The sequence below is a fragment of the Bombina bombina genome, chromosome 9 (assembly GCF_027579735.1).
Source record: "Bombina bombina isolate aBomBom1 chromosome 9, aBomBom1.pri, whole genome shotgun sequence".
Taxonomy (NCBI): domain Eukaryota; kingdom Metazoa; phylum Chordata; class Amphibia; order Anura; family Bombinatoridae; genus Bombina; species Bombina bombina.
The window spans coordinates 502,831-527,035 of record NC_069507.1 but is presented as its reverse complement, the minus strand read 5'-3'; the positions used below and the strand labels follow the sequence as shown (position 1 = coordinate 527,035).

Genomic DNA, 24,205 nt, shown 5'->3' with positions numbered 1-24,205 from the left:
CCTCTTTGAATTACCAGGCATTACGCCATATCCTTTAGCACTGGCGACGCTGAGTATATGTGAGTGTGTGGGTGATCAGACAGTCAGAGTATATATGTTCATTATCACCGTATAAGCATTCAACCTATATTAACAATCGCTATTTATTTGAGACAAAGTATATCGATAGTTATTTCATACTTAAAGGTATACCATATAATATACACTGATATTGGATACATGTATAAGAAGTGACTGCAAGAGCCAGTATATACCAACCAGTGTTAATCAATACTAACAATTTTGTACTATACGGCAGATAATATAAACTGTCAATTATAGCATTTAAACAACTGCTTTAAATTATTTAGCACTGGTGACACTGAGTGTATGAGTATATGGGTGGTCTAACAGTGAGACCATATATAATTCATTAGTACCGCATAAGCATTACACTTATACCAACAACTGTTACCTATCTGGTATAAAATACATTGACAGCCACTCCATACTTAAAGGTGTACCATATAATGTGCACTGGTATATGATATACTCATAAGAAGCGATTATAATAGAGCGCTACTTATTTGAGACAAAGTATATTGATAGTTATTTCATACTTAAAGTTGTACTCTATAATATGCACTGATATTGGATACACTTATAAGAAGTGACTGCAAGAAAAATAAAGTCACTTTAACCAGCATATATTAGCCAATGTTAATCAATATCAACAACTTTATATTATACGGCTGACAACAGAAACCATCAATTATAGCATTCAAACAAATGCTTTAAAGTATTTGGGATTACGCCATATTTTTTAACATTGGTGACATTGAGTATACGAGCATATGGGTGGTCTAACAGTGGCACCATATATAATGAATTAGTACCACACAAGCATTAACTTATACCTACAACTGTTACCTATCTGGTATAAAATACATTGACAGCCACTTCATACTTAAAGGTGTACCATATAATGTGCACCGGTATATGATATACTAACAAGAAGTGATTACAATAGATATTTAGGTATTCAATATAGTACATATAGTGAACTGTCATTTTGAGAGTCACTATAGCCTACTCATTTTTAAATAACTATACTCATAATATACCTCTATCTCACTTCTCAGTATACTGATCTGAATTATTCAGATATATAGATATTTATCTATTGTAAACTTTATTGCAGTTCACTTCATAAACACTAACAATCAATTTCTGAATTATATGGTTAGAATTTCCTTTATAGCTATTTAAGTTACTTTATAAGTGAAACCAATATAGATATATTGTTGGACTATGGATTAACATAGACATCCAAGGTCTAATTTATTAGGTATTATTTTCACGAATAAAGTCATACTATTGGATACTCAACTATAAAATACCTCTAACCACTATTTCCCTGTGGTTTTAAAATTGTTTTCTGTGTGTGTATGTCCAACATTTGTTTTTAAATAAGTTTCTATTAAAGATTTGATTTTAAATATATACTCCCCCTCCTAATCAGTAACCTTTTCTAGCAATCCTCCCATCAATCTGCCCATTAAGGCCCAAAAGGAATGTGAGTGCTTCATACGTGTACATTAGTGTCAGTTTTATACTGATATAATCGAGTTATACATACATACACACACATACTGTATATAATATGGGCTCACCCAAAAGCTATATATATATATATATATATATATATATATATAATATATATATATATATATAAATAAATAAATATATATATATATATATATATATATATATATATATATATATATATATATATATATATATATATATATATATATATATATATATATATATATATAAAAAAGCCGCCCCTGTGCAAGGAGAATGCCCAGCAGTAACTATGTGAGTACTGAGAGAATGGCAATCGCATTGAGGAGTGCATACTTTTGGAGATAAATATTTTATATTTGGATATTGCACCCTAAACAATATATTTGAAGATCATGGATCTTTTGTGACTGTATATACTAAAAGGATAACAGTGTTTTCATCTCTCACATTGTTTTTAGACTGTTTTCAAATCATTTACAGATCATTGCTATACTGAGGGCACCATGGAAGAAACTATATCCTGCAGCATACCTGTGGACAATGAGGAAGTGAACACGGATACTTTTATGTTCACTTACGAAGGCGCAGAGAGGATCAGAGTTAATTCAGACCTGAGTGAGTTGAGGGGTGACACCCCATCAATATATATATATAAATATATATATATATATATATTTCAAACTTGTAAATCTGAGATGGAGGGAAATTGATTATCACCTACACACTATATCTTTGTCTAGCTACCAAAAAAAGAAACAAATTCCTAGAGGTTTCAGAGTTAAAAATATCCCCAACACCGATCCAGTACTGAGTTCTGTCACAAATGGTGTTCAATATTAAATAAGTGCTCCTACGACCTTGTTACTTGTCATAGAAAAGGTGAATAAACTTGAAAACAAAATAAATTTTGAAATAGAGCAGATCAAACAAAATAGTCACCATATTTTAGCGGAAGACAAGACACAAGATTGGATTAAAAAAACTTGACACCTTAGTATACAAATAAAAAAAATGACCTGATTTCATTAAAAAATAAAAAAATAACAACTGTTGAAACAGACTATAGAGAAAGACGAGTATACAAATGGCTCTATGGGAAAGACAATGAGATAAGTAACTGCAGATATAGTGTTCAATTCAAGTAGTAGAACATTGGCTGATAATGAGATGCGCTTACTTACTAGTTGTGGTTTGTCTTTTGTACCTACCCCTAAAGAAGATGCCTTTGAGAAGATAGTGGATATTCACAAACTCCAAAGGCAATTAAAATAAAAATATATTTTTTTAGGGATAGGCCACAAGAGACAATGGCTAAGTTTAAGACCCCCATCTACTTTTGAACCACCTGTTACTAACCCCTCTATAAGAAGTTTCACACGCATGTTATGTCATGATTGTACTAACAGTGATTCACAATCATATTCAAATCTGACTGAGGGTGAAAGGAATGCTATTCTCAGCTTAAAAAATGATGATACAATAATTATACGCCCTGCCGATAAGGGCGGTGGCATAGTAGTTATGGACTATGTACAATATAGAATGGAGGCCAATATACAGCTGACACTTCTACCTATATTAGATTGAGAGGCAATCCCACCAACACCTTCAAAAAGAATATTGATTTGTACCCGAGATCTGCACATGAGGCAGGATTCATTGACGAAAATACACTTTTGTTATTGACCACTGACTTTCCAAAAATACTGGTGCTTAATCTATTACCGAAAGTGTATAAGACACTAATTAACCCCCCAGGGAGGCCTATAGTCTCTGCTAGGGACTCTCTATTACCAAATATAGCAAAATATGTGGATTATTTTTTACAGCCAGTGGTCACCCTTATTGCTAATCGTCATATTATTAATCATCAAAAATAAGGGTGACTTTAATTCATCGTTTTGTTATTTATTATTTCTAAATGCATAAATTTACCTTGATATATGTTTATTCTGTGCCTCGATTGCTCCGCCCGCCATTTTGTCTTTTGATTGACAACAGGGATTTCAAATCAATGTTTCCCCCGCCCCGGGGCATTCAACCCCTTTTTTGTAACGTCATACGCTTCTCCTGCGCATGCGTTAGGTAAAATTTTCAGCATCAGAAGCGATGAGCGTCCACGCGTCGCATATGCTCTATATGATTTATTTAGAGCTTCCGAAAGATTGAGTGTAGCCGACGTAAACGCTTGTGCAGAGTAAGATTATGCTTTTTCAAACACATGTGCAGATTTCGGTGATTAAAATGTAACGCATGCGTGTTGTAAATTACTCAGGGGGACGCGCTTTACAGATACGTACAGAGCGGGTGAGACCGCTCTATACATCACTATGTTCAGATACAGGAAGTCGCGAGTAGGAGGAGTCCGGGTGTGAACGGATCAATTCTTGGTAAATAAAATATAACCAAACTATTGATTTATTTAAAAAAAAGAATAATTGCGGTTTAGGTTGTTATATGTTGACAAATCATTACCCAAAGTAAAGGCTGCTAAAATTGACATTCACTTTAAGGTTGCCCCTAGCATAATTACCATTTCAAAATCAGCAGATTGCCTCAAGGGGGGGGGGGGTGATATATTGGTCACCATGGATGTGGACAGCCTGTACACCTCCATCCCTCATGATGGGGGAGTGCAGGCTGTCCGGCCTATGGTCACAAATTCTATCTGCTATGAAGAACCACGGATTGAATTTATAATACAACTAATGCTCTTTTGCTTAGAGAAAAACTACTTTAAAATTTGAATACAACTTTTATTTGCAGATCTCAGGTACAGCCATGGGATCGAACATGGCACCCACCTATGCCAACTTATACATGGCATGGCATGAACAAACAGTTATGGCACTAGCAGACCGCAGAGAGGTCATTTTCTACACACGCTATATTGAAGATGTCTTCTTGATATGGCGCGGTGAGAAAGAAATTCTTGAAACTTGGGTCAGTGACCTTAACAAACTTGCATCTCATATAAAATTCAAGCTAGAATTTTCACTAGAAACAATACATTTTCTTGATCTCATGAGGGGAATGGATGTAAGTTTGGTACATCACTTTACACCAAACCTACAGATAGAAACTCGCTTCTAGAGGCACATAGTTGTCATCCTATTCATCAGAAACTGCTACAGAGAGGTTATGATTATAGATTGGTTTTCGACATGAAGGACAAGGTGCTGGATCACACACAGGATGTACTGGTCAATAAATTTACATTGACACCCAAAACAGATCGGATCAATTTTGTGACCACATTCAACACTGCCCATGGGACACTAGACACCTCAATGAGGAAGCACAGGGAATTGGTGAAAGCGGACAAGTCCCTACCATTCCAGCATACAGAACTCCCGAGAATGGCATATTGAAGAGCATGGAATTTAAGGGATATATTGATTGAAGCAGACCCTATGAAATGCTATAAAAAAAACACCTGGCTGAAATAAAGTAAAAAAGGTTGTTTCCAGTATGGCAACTGTGTTACATGCAACAGTATGCTTAAAGGGTCCTTTTTTCAACATTCACACTCCAACAAAATATACAAAATGAATCATCTGTCATGCACAAGTGACCATGTAATATACATCCTCATACGCCCATGTTCCTTATTTTACATTGGCAAAACGGTTACACCTTTCAGCGATCGCATGGCCAACCACAGGCATTTTTGTTAAAAAAGCACAGTGTCTCGAGTCTAAGAACCATGTTAATAGACCACATACCCCCAATGTCAAGGGGAGGCAACAGGGCGAAGGCAATCTTGAGGAGGGAGACGAAGTGGATTTACACACTTGACACTATGGTGCCAAGAGGACTCAACACCCATTTGGACTTCAGTCCCTTCTATAACTAGCCTCCGAAAAACACAGATAGTAATGCATTGTGAGATGCATCAATCTAGCAGTTCCCCCATAGGATTGATGGGAGATGGTCCCCACCGGGGTGTTATCTGGAGAAAAAGTGTATTAAAAGTATATTCGAAGAATGCATCTATAAACTATGACGACACACAAATGCTGTCTTAAATGAAGTACCCATTATGGCTACCTCTGTCATTATACCTCTACCGTACCTTAGCAGGCAACGAAATATCATAGGAGCAATGTCTAGCAATGTATATAATCTGTATAAGTTAGTTCTAGTTAATCACTATAGTGTTTTTTGCTTAGTCCGTCTTTAGATTGATAGAGAATGTTTTGTACTTTGAGATCGCTACTTACATATGACACATTTTAATTGAGATTGTATCATACATTGTATTCTAACAGCTGTCAGTGTTGACTCAGCCCCCTCCATCTGAGCTTTGGCGAATCGGGGTGCGTTGCGCTGGGATAACGTCATTGCGACACTGGGGTTGCAGCGGTGCACACGGCAGCGGCAAAAAAGGGCTAAGTATTATTGGTTAATTGCTGTATAGTATCGTATATAAGGAGGGTTTGGTGTGGGGAATGTTATACATGCTTTGTCCTGACAAACTCATTTGACAAAGGGACCGGACCAGTGCCCGAAATGTCATGAGCTTTTAATAATGGAATAAATATTTTTGCTTACTTAAAAAGTCCACTGAGTGCTTTCTAAACTTTGGGATTTGGATTTACTCTGTTAGCACCTTGGCAATCGCATTGAGGAGGAGTGCATACTTTTGGAGATATATATATATATATATATATATATATACACACACACACATATATACACAAATATATATATATATATATATATATATATATTTATATTTATGTGTGTGTACAGGGAGTGCAGAATTATTAGGCAAATGAGTATTTTGACCACCTCATCCTCTTTATGCATGTTGTCTTACTCCAAGCTGTATAGGTTTGAAAGCCTACTACCAATTAAGCATATTAGGTGATGTGCATCTCTGTAATGAGAAGGGGTGTGGTCTAATGACATCAACACCCTATATCAGGTGTGCATAATTATTAGGCAACTTCCTTTCCTTTGGCAAAATGGGTCAAAAGAAGGACTTGACAGGCTCAGAAAAGTCAAAAAACATAATTTATGCTTACCTGATAAATTCCTTTCTTCTGTTGTGTGATCAGTCCACGGGTCATCATTACTTCTGGGATATAACTCCTCCCCAACAGGAAATGCAAGAGGATTCACCCAGCAGAGCCGATATAGCTCCTCCCCTCTACGTCAGTCCCAGTCATTCGACCAAGAATCAACGAGAAAGGAGTAACCAAGGGTGAAGTGGTGACTGGAGTATAATTTAAAAGATATTTACCTGCCTTAAAAACAGGGCGGGCCGTGGACTGATCACACAACAGAAGAAAGGAATTTATCAGGTAAGCATAAATTATGTTTTCTTCTGTTATGTGTGATCAGTCCACGGGTCATCATTACTTCTGGGATACCAATACCAAAGCAAAAGTACACGGATGACGGGAGGGATAGGCAGGCTCATTATACAGAAGGAACCACTGCCTGAAGAACCTTTCTCCCAAAAATAGCCTCCGAAGAAGCAAAAGTGTCAAATTTGTAAAATTTGGAAAAAGTATGAAGCGAAGACCAAGTTGCAGCCTTGCAAATCTGTTCAACAGAGGCCTCATTCTTAAAGGCCCAAGTGGAAGCCACAGCTCTAGTGGAGTGAGCTGTAATTCTTTCAGGAGGCTGCTGTCCAGCAGTCTCATAGGCTAAACGTATTATGCTACGAAGCCAAAACGAGAGAGAGGTAGCAGAAGCTTTTTGACCTCTCCTCTGTCCAGAATAAACGACAAACAGGGAAGAAGTTTGGCGAAAATCTTTAGTTGCCTGCAAGTAGAACTTGAGGGCACGAACTACATCCAGATTGTGTAGAAGACGTTCCTTCTTTGAAGAAGGATTTGGACACAAGGATGGAACGACAATCTCTTGATTGATATTCCTGTTAGTAACTACCTTAGGTAAGAACCCAGGTTTAGTACGCAGAACTACCTTGTCTGAGTGAAAAATCAGATAAGGAGAATCACAATGTAATGCTGATAACTCAGAGACTCTTCGAGCCGAGGAAATAGCCATTAAAAACAGAACTTTCCAAGATAACAATTTTATATCAATGGAATGAAGGGGTTCAAATGGAACACCTTGTAAAACGTTAAGAACTAAGTTTAAACTCCATGGCGGAGCAACGGCTTTAAACACAGGCTTGATCCTAGCTAAAGCCTGACCAAAGGCCTGGACGTCTGGATTTTCTGACAGACGCCTGTGTAACAAGATGGACAGAGCTGAAATCTGTCCCTTTAATGAACTAGCCGATAAACCCTTTTCTAAACCTTCTTGTAGAAAAGACAATATCCTAGGGATCCTAACCTTACTCCAGGAGTAACGTTTGGATTCGCACCAGTATAGGTATTTGCGCCATATTTTATGGTAAATCTTTCTGGTAACAGGCTTCCTAGCCTGGATCAGGGTATCAATAACCGACTCAGAAAAACCACGCTTTGATAAAATCAAGCGTTCAATTTCCAAGCAGTCAGTTTCAGAGAAGTTAGATTTTGATGTTTGAATGGACCCTGTATCAGAAGGTCCTGTCTTAGAGGTAGAGACCAAGGTGGACAGGATGACATGTCCACTAGATCTGCATACCAAGTCCTGCGTGGCCATGCAGGCGCTATTAGAATCACTGATGCTCTCTCCTGTTTGATTTTCGCAATCAATCGAGGAAGCAGCGGGAAGGGTGGAAACACATAAGCCATCCCGAAGTTCCAAGGTGCTGTCAAAGCATCTATCAGAACCGCTCCCGGATCCCTGGATCTGGACCCGTAGTGAGGAAGTTTGGCGTTCTGGCGAGACGCCATGAGATCTATCTCTGGTTTGCCCCAACGTCGAAGTATTTGGGCAAAGATCTCCGGATGAAGTTCCCACTCTCCCGGATGAAAAGTCTGGCGACTCAAGAAATCCGCCTCCCAGTTCTCCACTCCCGGGATGTGGATTGCTGACAGGTGGCAAGAGTGAGACTCTGCCCAGCGAATTATCTTTGATACTTCCATCATTGCTAGGGAGCTTCTTGTCCCTCCCTGATGGTTGATGTAAGCTACAGTCGTGATGTTGTCCGACTGAAACCTGATGAACCCCTGAGTTGTTAATTGGGGCCAAGCCAGAAGGGCATTGAGAACTGCCCTCAATTCCAGAATGTTTATTGGAAGGAGACTCTCCTCCTGATTCCATAATCCCTGAGCCTTCAGAGAATTCCAGACAGCGCCCCAACCTAGCAGGCTGGCGTCTGTTGTTACGATTGTCCAGTCTGGCCTGCTGAATGGCATCCCCCTGGACAGGTGTGGCCGATAAAGCCACCATAGAAGAGAATTTCTGGTCTCTTGATTCAGATTTAGAGTAGGGGACAAATCTGAGTAATCCCCATTCCACTGACTTAGCATGCACAATTGCAGCGGTCTGAGGTGTAGGCGTGCAAAAGGTACTATGTCCATTGCCGCTACCATTAAGCCGATCACCTCCATGCATTGAGCTACTGACGGGTGTTGAATGGAATGAAGGACACGGCATGCATCTTGAAGCTTTGTTAACCTGTCTTCTGTCAGGTAAATCTTCATTTCTACAGAATCTATAAGAGTCCCCAAGAATGGAACTCTTGTGAGAGGAAAAAGAGAACTCTTCTTTTCGTTCACTTTCCATCCATGCGACCTTAGAAATGCCAGAACTAACTCTGTATGAGACTTGGCAGTTTGAAAGCTTGAAGCTTGTATTAGAATGTCGTCTAGGTACGGAGCTACCGAAATCCCTCGCGGTCTTAGTACCGCCAGAAGGGCACCCAGAACCTTTGTGAAGATTCTTGGGGCCGTAGCCAATCCGAATGGAAGAGCCACAAACTGGTAGTGCCTGTCTAGGAAGGCAAACCGTAGATACCGTTGATGATCCTTGTGAATCGGTATGTGAAGGTAAGCATCTTTTAAATCCACTGTGGTCATGTACTGACCCCTTTGGATCATAGGTAAGATTGTCCGAATAGTTTCCATTTTGAACGATGGAACTCTTAGGAATTTGTTTAGAATCTTTAAATCTAAGATTGGCCTGAAAGTTCCCTCTTTTTTGGGAACCACAAACAGGTTTGAGTAGAACCCTTGTCCTTGTTCCGACCGCGGAACTGGATGGATCACTCCCATTAATAACAGATCTTGTACACAGCGTAGAAACGCTTCTTTCTTTATCTGGTTTGTTGACAACCTTGACAGATGAAATCTCCCTTTTGGGGGAGATAATTTGAAGTCTAGAAGGTATCCCTGAGATATGATCTCCAGCGCCCAGGGATCCTGAACATCTCTTGCCCAGGCCTGGGCGAAGAGAGAAAGTCTGCCCCCCACTAGATCCGGTCCCGGATCGGGGGCTCTCGGTTCATGCTGTCTTTGGGGCAGCAGCAGGTTTCCTGGCCTGTTTGCCCTTATTCCAGGACTGGTTAGGTTTCCAGCCTTGCCTGTAACGAGCAACAGCTCCTTCCTGTTTTGGTGCAGTGGAGGTTGACGCTGCTCCTGTTTTGAAATTCCGAAAGGGACGAAAATTAGACTGTCTAGCCTTAGCTTTGGCTTTGTCTTGAGGTAGGGCGTGGCCCTTACCTCCTGTAATGTCAGCGATAATTTCTTTCAAACCGGGCCCAAATAAAGACTGCCCCTTGAAAGGTATATTAAGTAATTTGGACTTAGAAGTAACATCAGCTGACCAGGATTTTAGCCACAGTGCTCTACGTGCCTGTATGGCGAATCCTGAGTTCTTAGCCGTAAGTTTGGTTAAATGTACTACGGCCTCCGAAATGAATGAATTAGCTAGTTTAAGGACTCTAAGCCTGTCCATAATGTCGTCTAGCGTAGATGAACTAAGGTTCTCTTCCAGAGACTCAATCCAAAATGCTGCCGCAGCCGTAATCGGCGCGATACATGCAAGGGGTTGCAATATAAAACCTTGTTGAACAAACATTTTCTTAAGGTAACCCTCTAATTTTTTATCCATTGGATCTGAAAAAGCACAGCTATCCTCCACCGGGATAGTGGTACGCTTAGCTAAAGTAGAAACTGCTCCCTCCACCTTAGGGACCGTTTGCCATAAGTCCCGAGTGGTGGCGTCTATTGGAAACATCTTTCTAAATATTGGAGGGGGTGAGAACGGCACACCGGGTCTATCCCACTCCTTAGTAACAATTTCAGTTAATCTCTTAGGTATAGGAAAAACGTCAGTACTCGCCGGTACCGCAAAGTATTTATCCAACCTACACAGTTTCTCTGGTATTGCAACGGTGTTACAATCATTGAGAGCTGCTAAGACCTCCCCTAGTAATACACGGAGGTTCTCCAATTTAAATTTAAAATTTGAAATATCTGAATCCAATCTGTTTGGATCAGAACCGTCACCCACAGAATGAAGCTCTCCGTCCTCATGCTCTGCAAGCTGTGACGCAGTATCAGACATGGCCCTAGTATTGTCAGCGCACTCTGTTCTCACCCCAGAGTGATCACGCTTGCCTCTTAGTTCTGGTAATTTAGACAAAACTTCAGTCATAACAGTAGCCATATCATGTAATGTTATCTGTAATGGCCGCCCAGATGTATTAGGCGCCATAATATCACGCACCTCCCGGGCGGGAGATGCAGGTACTGCCGCGTGAGGCGAGTTAGTCGGCATAACTCTCCCCTCGCAGTTTGGTGAAATTTGTTCACATTGTACAGATTGACTTTTATTTAAAGTAGCATCAATACAGTTAGTACATAAATTTCTATTGGGCTCCACCTTGGCATTGGAACAAATGACACAGATATCTTCCTCTGAGTCAGACATGTTTAACACACTAGCAATAACTTGCAACCTGGTTATAATCTTTTTTAGCAAAAACGTACTGTGCCTCAAAGAGGTACTTAAACGATTAAATGACAGTTGAGATAATGAACTGAAAAACAGTTATAGCATCAACTTTAAAATAACACAACTTTTAGCAAAGGTTTGTTCCCATTAGTAAATAACAATAACTAAATTTGACATAAAAAATTATAGAGTAACGTTTTTATTCACAGTCAATATAAAATTCTCACAGCTCTGCTGAGAGAATGTACCTCCCTTCAAAGAAGTTTGAAGACCCCTGAGATCTGTCAGTGAACCGGATCATGCAGGAAATATAATAGTAGCTGACTGGAAATTTTTGATGCGTAGCAAAGAGCGCCAAAAACGGCCCCTCCCTCTCACACACAGCAGTGAGGAGAAACGAAACTGTCACAATTTAAAGCAGACAACTGCCAAGTGGAAAATAATGCCCAAACATTTATTCACTCAGTACCTCAGCAATGTAAACGATTCTACATTCCAGCAAAAACGTTTAACATGATAATATTTATTAAAAGGATTAGTGACCTTTAACAGAGTAGTTCCGGTGAAAAACCATTCCCAGAATACTGAAGTGTATACATACATGTCATTATAACGGTATAGCAGGATTTTCTCATCAATTCCATTCAGAAAATAAAAACTGCTACATACCTCAATGCAGATTCATCTGCCCGCTGTCCCCTGATCTGAAGCTTTTACCTCCCTCAGATGGCCGAGAACAGCAATATGATCTTAACTACTCCGGTTAAAATCATAGTAAAAAACTCTGGTAGATTCTTCTTCAAACTCTGCCAGAGAAGTAATAACACGCTCCGGTGCTATTGTAAAATAACAAACTTTTGATTGAAGTCATAAAAACTAAGTATAATCACCATAGTCCTCTCACACATCCTATCTAGTCGTTGGGTGCAAGAGAATGACTGGGACTGACGTAGAGGGGAGGAGCTATATCGGCTCTGCTGGGTGAATCCTCTTGCATTTCCTGTTGGGGAGGAGTTATATCCCAGAAGTAATGATGACCCGTGGACTGATCACACATAACAGAAGAAATAGTGAGATATCTTGCAGAGGGATGCAGCACTCTTAAAATTGCAAAGCTTCTGAAGCGTGATCATCGAACAATCAAGCGTTTCATTCAAAATAGTCAACAGGGTCGCAAGAAGCGTGTGGAAAAACCAAGGCGCAAAATAACTGCCCATGAACTGAGAAAAGTCAAGCGTGCAGCTGCCAAGATGCCACTTGCCACCAGTTTGGCCATATTTCAGAGCTGTAACATCACTGGAGTGCCAAAAAGCACAAGGTGTGCAATACTCAGAGACATGGCCAAGGTAAGAAAGGCTGAAAGATGACCACCACTGAACAAGACACACAAGCTGAAACGTCAAGTCTGGGCCAAGAAATATCTCAAGACTGATTTTTCTAAGGTTTTATGGACTGATGAAATGAGAGTGAGTCTTGATGGGCCAGATGGATGGGCCCGTGGCTGGATTGGTAAAGGGCAGAGAGCTCCAGTCCGACTCAGACGCCAGCAAGGTGGAGGTGGAGTACTGGTTTGGGCTGGTATCATCAAAGATGAGCTTGTGGGGCCTTTTCGGGTTGAGGATGGAGTCAAGCTCAACTCCCAGTCCTACTGCCAGTTTCTGGAAGACACCTTCTTCAAGCAGTGGTACAGGAAGAAGTCTGCATCCTTCAAGAAAAACATGATTTTCATGCAGGACAATGCTCCATCACACGCGTCCAAGTACTCCACAGCGTGGCTGGCAAGAAAGGGTATAAAAGAAGGAAATCTAATGACATGGCCTCCTTGTTCACCTGATCTGAACCCCATTGAGAACCTGTGGTCCATCATCAAATGTGAGATTTACAAGGAGGGAAAACAGTACACCTCTCTGAACAGTGTCTGGGAGGCTGTGGTTGCTGCTGCACGCAATGTTGATGGTGAACAGATCAAAACACTGACAGAATCCATGGATGGCAGGCTTTTGAGTGTCCTTGCAAAGAAAGGTGGCTATATTGTCACTGATTTGTTTTTGTTTTGTTTTTGAATGTCAGAAATTTATATTTGTGAATGTTGAGATGTTATATTGGTTTCACTGGTAAAAATAAATAATTGAAATGGGTATATATTTGTTTTTTGTTAAGTTGCCTAATAATTATGCACAGTAATAGTCACCTGCACACACAGATATCCCCCTAAAATAGCTATAACTAAAAACAAACTAAAAACTACTTCCAAAACTATTCAGCTTTGATATTAATGAGTTTTTTGGGATCATTGAGAACATGGTTGTTGTTCAATAATAAAATTAATCCTCAAAAATACAACTTGCCTAATAATTCTGCACTCCCTGTATATATATATATATATATATATATATATATATATATATATATATATATATATATATATATATATATATTTATGTGTGTGTGTGTGTATATATATATATATATATATATATATATATATATATATATACATACACAGGGAGTGCAGAATTATTAGGCAAATGAGTATTTTGACCACATCATCCTCTTTATGCATGTTGTCTTACTCCAAGCTGTATAGGCTCGAAAGCCTACTACCAATTAAGCATATTAGGTGATGTGCATCTCTGTAATGAGAAGGGGTGTGGTCTAATGACATCAACACCCTATATCAGGTGTGCATAATTATTAGGCAACTTCCTTTCCTTTGGCAAAATGGGACAAAAGAAGGACTTGACAGGCTCAGAAAAGTAAAAAATAGTGAGCTATCTTGCAGAGGGATGCAGCACTCTTAAAATTGCAAAGCTTCTGAAGCGTGATCATCGAACAATCAAGCGTTTCATTCAAAATAGTCAACAGGGTCGCAAGAAGCGTGTGGAAAAACCAAGGCGCAAAATAACTGCCCATGAACTGAGAAAAGTCAAGCGTGCAGCTGCCAAGATGCCACTTGCCACCAGTTTGGCCATATTTCAGAGCTGCAACATCACTGGAGTGCCCAAAAGCACAAGGTGTGCAATACTCAGAGACATGGCCAAGGTAAGAAAGGCTGAAAGACGACCACCACTGAACAAGACACACAAGTTGAAACGTCAAGACTGGGCCAAGAAATATCTCAAGACTGATTTTTCTAAGGTTTTATGGACTGATGAAATGAGAGTGAGTCTTGATGGGCCAGATGGATGGGCCCGTGGCTGGATTGGTAAAGGGCAGAGAGCTCCAGTCCGACTCAGACGCCAGCAAGGTGGAGGTGGAGTACTGGTTTGGGCTGGTATCATCAAAGATGAGCTTGTGGGGCCTTTTCGGGTTGAGGATGGAGTCAAGCTCAACTCCCAGTCCTACTGCCAGTTTCTGGAAGACACCTTCTTCAAGCAGTGGTACAGGAAGAAGTCTGCATCCTTCAAGAAAAACATGATTTTCATGCAGGACAATGCTCCATCACACGCGTCCAAGTACTCCACAGCGTGGCTGGCAAGAAAGGGTATAAAAGAAGAAAATCTAATGACATGGCCTCCTTGTTCACCTGATCTGAACCCCATTGAGAACCTGTGGTCCATCATCAAATGTGAGATTTACAAGGAGGGAAAACAGTACACCTCTCTGAACAGTGTCTGGGAGGCTGTGGTTGCTGCTGCACGCAATGTTGATGGTGAACAGATCAAAACACTGACAGAATCCATGGATGGCAGGCTTTTGAGTGTCCTTGCAAAGAAAGGTGGCTATATTGGTCACTGATTTGTTTTTGTTCTGTTTTTGAATGTCAGAAATGTATATTTGTGAATGTTGAGATGTTATATTGGTTTCACTGGTAAGAATAAATAATTGAAATGGGTATATATTTGTTTTTTGTTAAGTTGCCTAATAATTATGCACAGTAATAGTCACCTGCACACACAGATATCCCCCTAAAATAGCTATAACTAAAAACAAACTAAAAACTACTTCCAAAAATATTCAGCTTTGATATTAATGAGTTTTTTGGGTTCATTGAGAACATGGTTGTTGTTCAATAATAAAATTAATCCTCAAAAATACAACTTTCCTAATAATTCTGCACTCCCTGTGTATATATATATATATATATGTGTGTGTGTGTGTGTGTGTGTGTGTGTGTACTATATATATATATATATATATATATATATATATATATATATATACACACACACACACATATACATAAATATATATATATATATATAGTGATGAATGGGGTTTTAGAATTCAGCGCTCATAGAAGGGAGAAAACAAAAAAACAAAACAAATTATGGTGCAGTATGTCAGCACTATTGGGAAGTAGTGTATAATCCGTTTGTGAATAAAACAAGCAGGAAATCGTTTGAATGTAATTTGCTCACAAAAGGAAAAGTAATCCGTAGAAACTGGAGCAAATGATTGCTGGAGCTGTTTGGAATACAGCTAGCTGTTAAGTCCAGACAGTTTTTTAAGCTTAGAATAGCTTACAGGGTCCGGATGGCTAAGGATTGAAAAGCCTGTCAGTGACAGGGTCCAGAATTGCTGAAAGGATCGCGGACTTGCCGGACCGGAAGTGACGTCAAAAGTGGGCGTGCACTTACGTGTTTCGTGAACAGAGTTCACTTCATCAGAGGGTACCACAACCGTGCACCCTCTGATGAAGTGAACTCTGTTCACGAAACGCATAAGGGCACGCCCACATTGCTTAAGGTGCACGGTTGTGGTAATAGTAAAAGTTATAAAAGCGAGAAAAGACATTGCCTGTGGGGACTCATATGCATTTAAAAACTGCCTGACGTATAATGCAAACAGCAATTCACATATTAGTAAATAAGTAATACAGATATATGTGTATGTCATATAATCTACAAACCATGTTATAAAAGAAAACAAATCCAACAGGCTATGGTAAATATAATGAGTGAAGTGGAATATCGCCACAGAGCGCACCATAGCGACAAATGAAATTCCTTACTCTCCCAATCTCTGGCGCCATTCCACCCACTCCACACAACAGTTGTGCCTAAGTGTCATATGACATACACATATATCTGTATTACTTATTTACTAATATGTGAATTGTTGTCTGCATTATACGTCAGGCAGTTGTTAAATGCATATGAGTCCCCACAGGCAATGTACTCTGTATATGTATAGTGTTGCTATCATGTTATGTCATGTGATCATGTGACGCTGGATAGGCGTCACCCTACAGAACTGTTATGCCTTAAAAGAAGGAGGCTTTCTGACTACATCAGGCCAAGCGGAAGGGCGGAGCCCGAAACGTACATTGCCTGTTGACGTAGATGTGATGTTAGACGCCAATGGAGTCGATGCAAACATGTTGGTTTGAATTACATTTCAGGAATTGCCACAGTATTGAGCTATTATCGGATATCTCTCCTGCAGAAGTACATACAAAGCCTCTTGAGTCCTGGACGGATTGGGTGAGATCGCTCATAGAGCGCAACGATAACACTGTTATCACTTACTGGCGGACCTTGGTCCTGGAGTGCCGGTTTACTGTACATGTTTATGCCTGGTCACACTGTGGAGAGTTATACAAGCAACATATTTAAGGCAATACCGAATATATGTATGAATACAAAGCACATTACGCTGCATGAACTGCTTCATTTCTTTGCTAGTGCTTAAACCTTGTGTCAAACCACGCTGCTAGACTTTCATGAACTGCTACATACGTCTTTTTGCTTCATTGCTTGCATCCTACCTTATTTGACACCCATGGCTTTTCTTAATAATCCACATATTACATGAATCCTATAAGTTGATGGGACTGTTTGCTTACTCCTAAGTTTGGACTGACATCCATTCCTTGCTTCTTACTAACTGGGGACGTCCAGTGTGCTTTATATGTTATGTTTGTTTGGATCTTTGTTTGTTTATGTATTAGACTTAAGATACTTTTTTTGCATTTATTTTTTCATTTACTTTTCATCTATTAAAATTCATTTTATTTTGATGTCAACTGGACTGCATTATTGTTTTATATTGATTGATATCTGAAGTGCGGAGACATTTATTTATATTTATAATATTTTTCGGGGTTATGTGGTATGAGTTTACCCTAGGGTCGAGCTCTTCCTACATTTATCTTGTTTGACTCTTATTATTGGTGCTTCTCCTTGTATAGAGTGTTGATATATATATATATACACATACATACACATATACATCTATACACACACACACACACATATATATATATATACATATATATACACACACACCAACATACATACACATATACATACACACACACACACAACAGGGAAGGGAACTGCACTCTCAGACTGGACTGGGTACACATCCCATGACCCTGCAACATGCACAGCCCTGGGTGCTAACAGCACTCTCAGGAAGCTGTGCTGTCTCCAGAGTCACAGGCAGCTAACCCCAGACAATTCTGGGTGCAAGGCCCATAGGGAATATTACAAAATAAATTAATACAACACACAGATAAAGTCCAGCACTCACTTACAAGCTCTCAGCTAAGATTAAAAGCAAAGCTGGAAGGGTTAGTTACCGCATCTGGCCAAATGGGACAAGCCCAGGTACCACGTCAAGGTCTCTTCCAAAACCTGGGTCCCTAATACAGCCATACACATGCCAGCTCTCAATCAAACAAACTGGGAAGAAGTCAGGGTTCACAGACTTATGTAATCACCCTAGACATATACAAAACACAAAACGGGACTGCACTCTCAGACTAGACTGGGTACACATTCCATGACCCTGCAACATGCTCAGCCCTGGGTTCTCAATGGCACTCACAGAAAGCTGTGCTGTCCCTAGAGTCACAGGCAGTTAACCCCAGACAGGTCTGGGTGCAAGGCCCATAGGGAAAATTACATGTTAACTCTTCCAGTTTTGCTTTTAATCTTAGCTGAGAGCGTGTAAATGAGTGCTGGACTTTCTCTGTGTATGTATGTATATATATATATATATATATATATATATACACCCCTGTGCAGGAAGAATGCCCAAAAGTAACTGAGTAGTAAGAGAACGAGGAGAGATATAGGTATATATATCTGCCGCCTGTGCAGGGAGAATGCCTAGCAGTATGTGTGTGTGTGTATATATATATATATATATATATATATATATATATATATATATATATATATATACACACACACACACACAGGTATACCCCGCTCATTCAGCGGGTTAGGGACTGGAGCACCGTTGTAAAGTAAAAACCGCCTTAAAGTGAAACAAGACGGTTTTAGTTTTCTTTTCACTTGCCAGTGTGTTTAAAAACATATATTAGGGGTGCAATAGTGCTATGTTTAGTTTACCACTAGAACAGCACAGTATTCAATTAGTATTCAATAAATACTGTACCTGTAAAATAGTGACAATTACTGTAGTAAAATGACTGAGACCCAGATTGCACTGTAATGCTGTAAACAGAGTGAACTGTGCAAAACAGAATGAGAAGCAGTCTGCCAGGAACGAACAGCAGCATCAATAGCTTGTTCTATGGCCCGGTTACCACCTGGTAGTAGCTTCTTTCTGCCCAATAACAAAATGGTGCCAGTCACTTTTTTTGCAATCTCATGAAGATTACAGCACTGTTTCAAAATGCTTGGAGGTTGAACTTCAGCTTCACAAAGCGCTGTAAAGTGAAGTATACCTGTATATATATATATATTTATTTATTAATATTAATCTAGAGATTTATCTCACAGGACAAAGAAGATATCATCAGCTTAAAGGCACAGTGTAATGTAAAACTGTCTTTCCCTTAATTTGTCATACCAGCAGGAGAGTATAAAATGTATGAGAAAGTGTTTATTTGTGTTTATTCCTGTATATGAAATAGTGGGGTGGTTTTCACATCATAAAAATGGGCTGAGTTTCAGGAAAATCAGGTCTCATTATATTAATACAGTCCAGTAGGTAAAATGGGTAAACAAATTAAAGGGGAGATAATATTATAGCTCACCGTCCCTTTAAACTTGGTGAGCTATATGAAGTGTTGATATTAAAGGGACAGTGTACTGTAAAATTTTCTTCCCTTTAATATGTTCCAAAAGATTTATTTTACCTGCGGAAGTAGCTCCGTTACCTTTATTTTGATGTTTAATACAGCTAAGTTTGCCTCTTAAATTAACCTAAAGGAGCAATTCCCAATATATTTTCTAAACTGTAGCTGCTATATCAATTAACTGGAAACACATTAAGGGGAGATCAATTATTAAGAAAAATAATATTCTACGTCCGCAATTAACAGAATTAAATGAATAGGATTTTCTACTTACAAACAGAGCTCTTATTCACTGGGGTCTCCACAATCCTGGACCTCTGCATCTTCCCTGCCATGACATCCTTATACAGCTCCTTGTGCCCCTCTATATACTCCCACTCCTCCATAGAGAAGTATACGGCAACGTCATCACACTTTATAGGCACCTGGTTAGGGACAAAAACAAAATGTATGCTTACCTGATAAATGTATTTCTTTCCGGATATGGTGAGTCCACTGCTTGAGTAATTGCTGATGGGAATATCACTCCTGGCAAGCAGGAGTAGGCAAAGACCACAACAGTTAAACTGCCAAGTATCACTCCCTTACCCACAACCCCCAGTCATTCGACCGAAGGGAAATGGAGAAAAAGGAGTAACACAAGGTGTACAGGTGCCTAAGGTTATAGTCAAAAGAACAACTGTCTTAAAATAAAAGGTGGGGCCGTGGACTCACCATATCTGGAAATAAATACATTTATCAGGTAAGCATACATTTTGTTTGTTCATGGCTAGAGTAATTACTGTTAGCAACCAATACCCAAGCTAGAGGACACAGACAGGCAGTCCTAAACAGAAGGTACCACCGCTTGAAGAACCTTTCTCCCAAAAGAAGCCTCAGGGAAATTTAGTCTTCTTAGTATGTAGAGAAGACCAAGTTGCAGCCTTACAAATTTGTTCCACAGAAGCTTCATTTTTGAAAGCCCAAGAAGAGGAAACAGCTCTTGTGGAATGAGCTGTAATTCTCTCAGGAGGCTGCTGTCCAGCAGTCTCATAAGTCAAACGAATTATACTTCGTAACCAAAAAGAAAGAGCAGTAGCAGTAGCTTTCTGACCTTTACGTTTCCCAGAGAAACAGACAAAGAGGGCAGAGGACTGGCGGAAATCCTGTAAGTAGAATTTAAGAGCACGTACAACATCCAAATTGTGTAACAAACGTTCTTTGGAAGAAGGATAATTAGGACACAGAGAGGGAACAACAATTCCCTGATTGATATTTCTATTAGAAACAACCTTAGGAAGGAAACCTAACTTAGTATGAAGAACCACATTATCGGCATGAAAAATAAGATAAGGGGAATCACACTGCAGAGCTGAGAGTTCCTAGATTTTTCGAGCAGAAGAGATAGCAACAAGAAAAAAAAAAAAACCTTCCAAGATAACAACTTAATGTCTATGAAATGCTCGTAAAACTTTTAGAACAAGGTTAAGGCTCCAAGGAGGAGCAACAGACTTAAAGACAGGCCTGATAAAAAGATTGTACATCTGGCACATCTGCCAAACGTTTATGTAGTAAAACTGATAAAGCAGAAATCTGACCCTTCAGGGTACTGACTGACAATCCCTTCTCCAAGCCTTCCTGAAGAAAAGATAACATTTTAGAAATTCTAATTCTACTCCAAGAGTAGCCCTTGGATTCACACCAATAAAGATATTTACGCCATATCTTATGGTAAATCTTTCTAGTAACAGGCTTGCGAGCCTTAATCATGGTCTCAATGACCGACTCAGAAAAACCACGCTTAGACAGAAGTAAGCGAAGGAAGGGACCCTGAATCAGGAGGTCCTTCCTCAGAGATAGTCTCCAAGGTGGGAGAGATGACATCTCCACTAGGACAATTGTGGCTAAGCCAATAGAGCATTGTAAATTGCTCTCAACTCCAAGATGTTGATGGGAAGAGAAGACTCCTCCTGAGTCCCAAGGTCCAGAGCTTTTAACGAGTTCCAGACTGCTCCCCAGCCCAGCAGACTGGTGTCCGTGGTAACGATCACCCAGGAAGGTCTCCGAAAGCATGTGCCCTGAGACAGATTTTCTGAGAAATCCACCATGCAAGAGAATCCCTTGACGACTGATCTAACTCTATTCTCTGAGATAGATCTGCATGGTCGCCATTCCATTGTCTGAGCATGCACATCTGGAGAGCTCTCAAATGAAATCAAGCAAAAAGAATGATGTCCATGGAAGCCACCATCAGACCGATTACCTCCATACATTGAGCCACTGAAGGATGAGGAGTAGCCTGAAGAGAGGAAATGATTTTGTTTTCCTGACCTCTGTCAGAAAAATCTTCATCAATAGAGAATCTATTTTGGTCCCTAAGAACACTACTCTTGTAGCAGGGGAAAGGGAGCTTTTTTCCAGATTCACAAAGAAAAAGACAACAATATTTCTGTGTGAGATTTTGCTTGTTGAAAAGATGGCGCCTGAACCAATATGCCGTCCAGGTAGGGTGCCACAGCAATTCCACGAGAACGGATCACTGCCAAAAGAGCCCCCAGAACCTTTGCAAAAATTCTGGAATCCCTGGCTAGACCAAACGGAAGGGCCACGAACTGGAAATGTTTGTCCAGAAAGGCAAATCTCAGGAATCTGTGATTGTCCCTGTGAATAGGAACATGAAGATACGCATCTTTTAGGTCTATGGTTGTCATGAACTGACCCTCTTGTACTAAAGGAAGAATGGAGCGTATAGTCTCCATCTTAAAGGATGGAACTTTGAGAAACTTGATTAGACACTTCAAGTCTAGAATGGGACGGAAAGTTCCCTCTTTTTTGGGAACCACAAATAGGTTGGAGTAGAACCCGAGACCCTTTTCCTGCACTGGAACTGGAACTATCACTCCCAGGGAGGAAAGATGTTGTATACATTCCAAGTACTCCTCTCTCTTTATCTGGTCTGCAGATAATCTTAAAAAGAAGGAATCTGCCTCTGGGAGGAAAAGTCTTGCATTCCAATTTGTAACCCTGGGATACTATGTCCACATTTCAGGGATCTGGGACATCTCATATCCAGGCTTAAGAGAACTGAGAAAGTCTGCCCCCCACCTGATTCGATCCTGGATCAGGGGCAAACCCTTCACGCTGATTTGAATCAGCTGTGGGTTTCTTTGATTGTTTCCCCTTGTTCCAAGCCTGATTGGGTTTCCAAGTAGGTGTAAACAAGGATGATTCTCTAAGAGAAGCAAAACAGAGCGCATCCACGATCTAAGTGTAGTTTAAAAGTCACAATTTATTTGAATATATAAAACAATGATTGCACACTCACAAAAGATCCCTCAAACATATGAGGTATATCTGTACATTCAGCAAATAGACTCCATAAGAAGACTTGGATTGTTCCTGCTTGGAAGAAGAAGGGGAAGGCTTTCCTCTAAAGTTACGAAAGGAACGAAAATTACTTTGACGTCCTTTAGGCCTATTCTTCTTATCTTGAGGTAGAAAATACCCTTTTCCATCCGTAATATCAGAGATAATTTCTGCCAAACCGGGTCCAAACAAGGTTTTGCCCTTGTAAGGAATCACCAGAAGCTTGACTTTAGAGGAAACGTCCGCAGACAAGGATTTCAACCATAATGCCCTGCAGGCTATGACAGCGAAACTAGAAGTTTTAGCTCCTAGTCTAACAACCTGTAAAATGGCATCTGCAATAAAGGAATTGGCCAATTTAAGAGCTTTAATCCTATCCTGAATTTCATCCAAGGAAGTCTCTACTTGAAGAGAATCAGACAAGGCGTCGAACCAATCCAATAACATGCCGCACTAGTCACGGAGGCAATACACAACGCAGGTTGCCATTGGAGACCTCTATGAACATAAATCTTTTTCAATTAAGCCTCCAGCTTCTTGTCCATCGGATCCTTAAAAGAGCAGCTATCCTCAATAGGAATAGTGGTTCTCTTAGCCAGAGTGGAAATGGCCCCATCAATTTTGGGTACAGTATACCAAGGGTCTTTAATGGAGTCCTTGACAGGAAACATTTTCTTAAAAATGGGAGACGGGGAAAAAGACACCCCTGGTTTCTCCCATTCCTGTGAGATAATCTCCCTAGCACTGTCCGGCATAGGAAAAACCTCTGAAGTGGAAGGTCCATCAAAGAAACTATTAAGTTTACTAGATTTCTTAGGAGTGACAACGACAGGGGTATCAGAGTCATCTAAAGTAGCTAAAACCTCCTTTAACAATACACAAAGGTGTTCAAGCTTAAATCTGAAGGATACCACCTCAGTCTCAGAAAAAGGAATTATACTGTTCGAATCTGAGATTTCACCCTCAGAAAGTCCAGATGTAACTTCCTCATCAGACTTATGAGAAAGGGCAACTTGGGAAGCAGAACTGAGGACAGGCACCTTACTTTCTGAATTTCTAGGAATGGCAGCTAATGCCGCAGATACCGCTGAAGATACCTTGGCAGCAATTTCTGCTTTTAAATAAACTCCACTACGAGTTATAGAGAAACTGCAGGGCACTGCATGTGACGCCATTGAGGCTTGGGACGTAGCAGGAGAAAGCTGAGGTATTATTTTAACAGCATCATCCTGAGAGACATTAGACTCAAAAATGTTACCTTTATTTTGCAAGGTTTTCTTGACACATGAAGAACAAAATTGCATAGGAGCTACAATTTGTGCATCTAAACATAAGCATGAATATCAGACATGTTGTGAAACAGTAAATAAACTTGTACAGATAAGTTTCAAGATTTTAATATTCAATTAAAATAAGCTAAGGAAAAAATACACTTTGAATTTTATCCCAAATTAGGATCGATCCAAAGCTAAAATTATGTGAGAAAAG

General features: G+C 39.9%; 1 protein-coding gene across 1 annotated transcript in view; it reads right to left on the bottom strand.

Annotated features, from left to right (window-relative positions):
- The window catches only part of LOC128639721 (oocyte zinc finger protein XlCOF7.1), a gene marked incomplete in the record, with an annotated part of 926,940 nt that overhangs the window by 480,132 nt on the left and 422,603 nt on the right, over nt 1–24,205 (bottom strand). The window contains 1 exon segment of the mRNA XM_053691835.1: nt 19,777–19,794.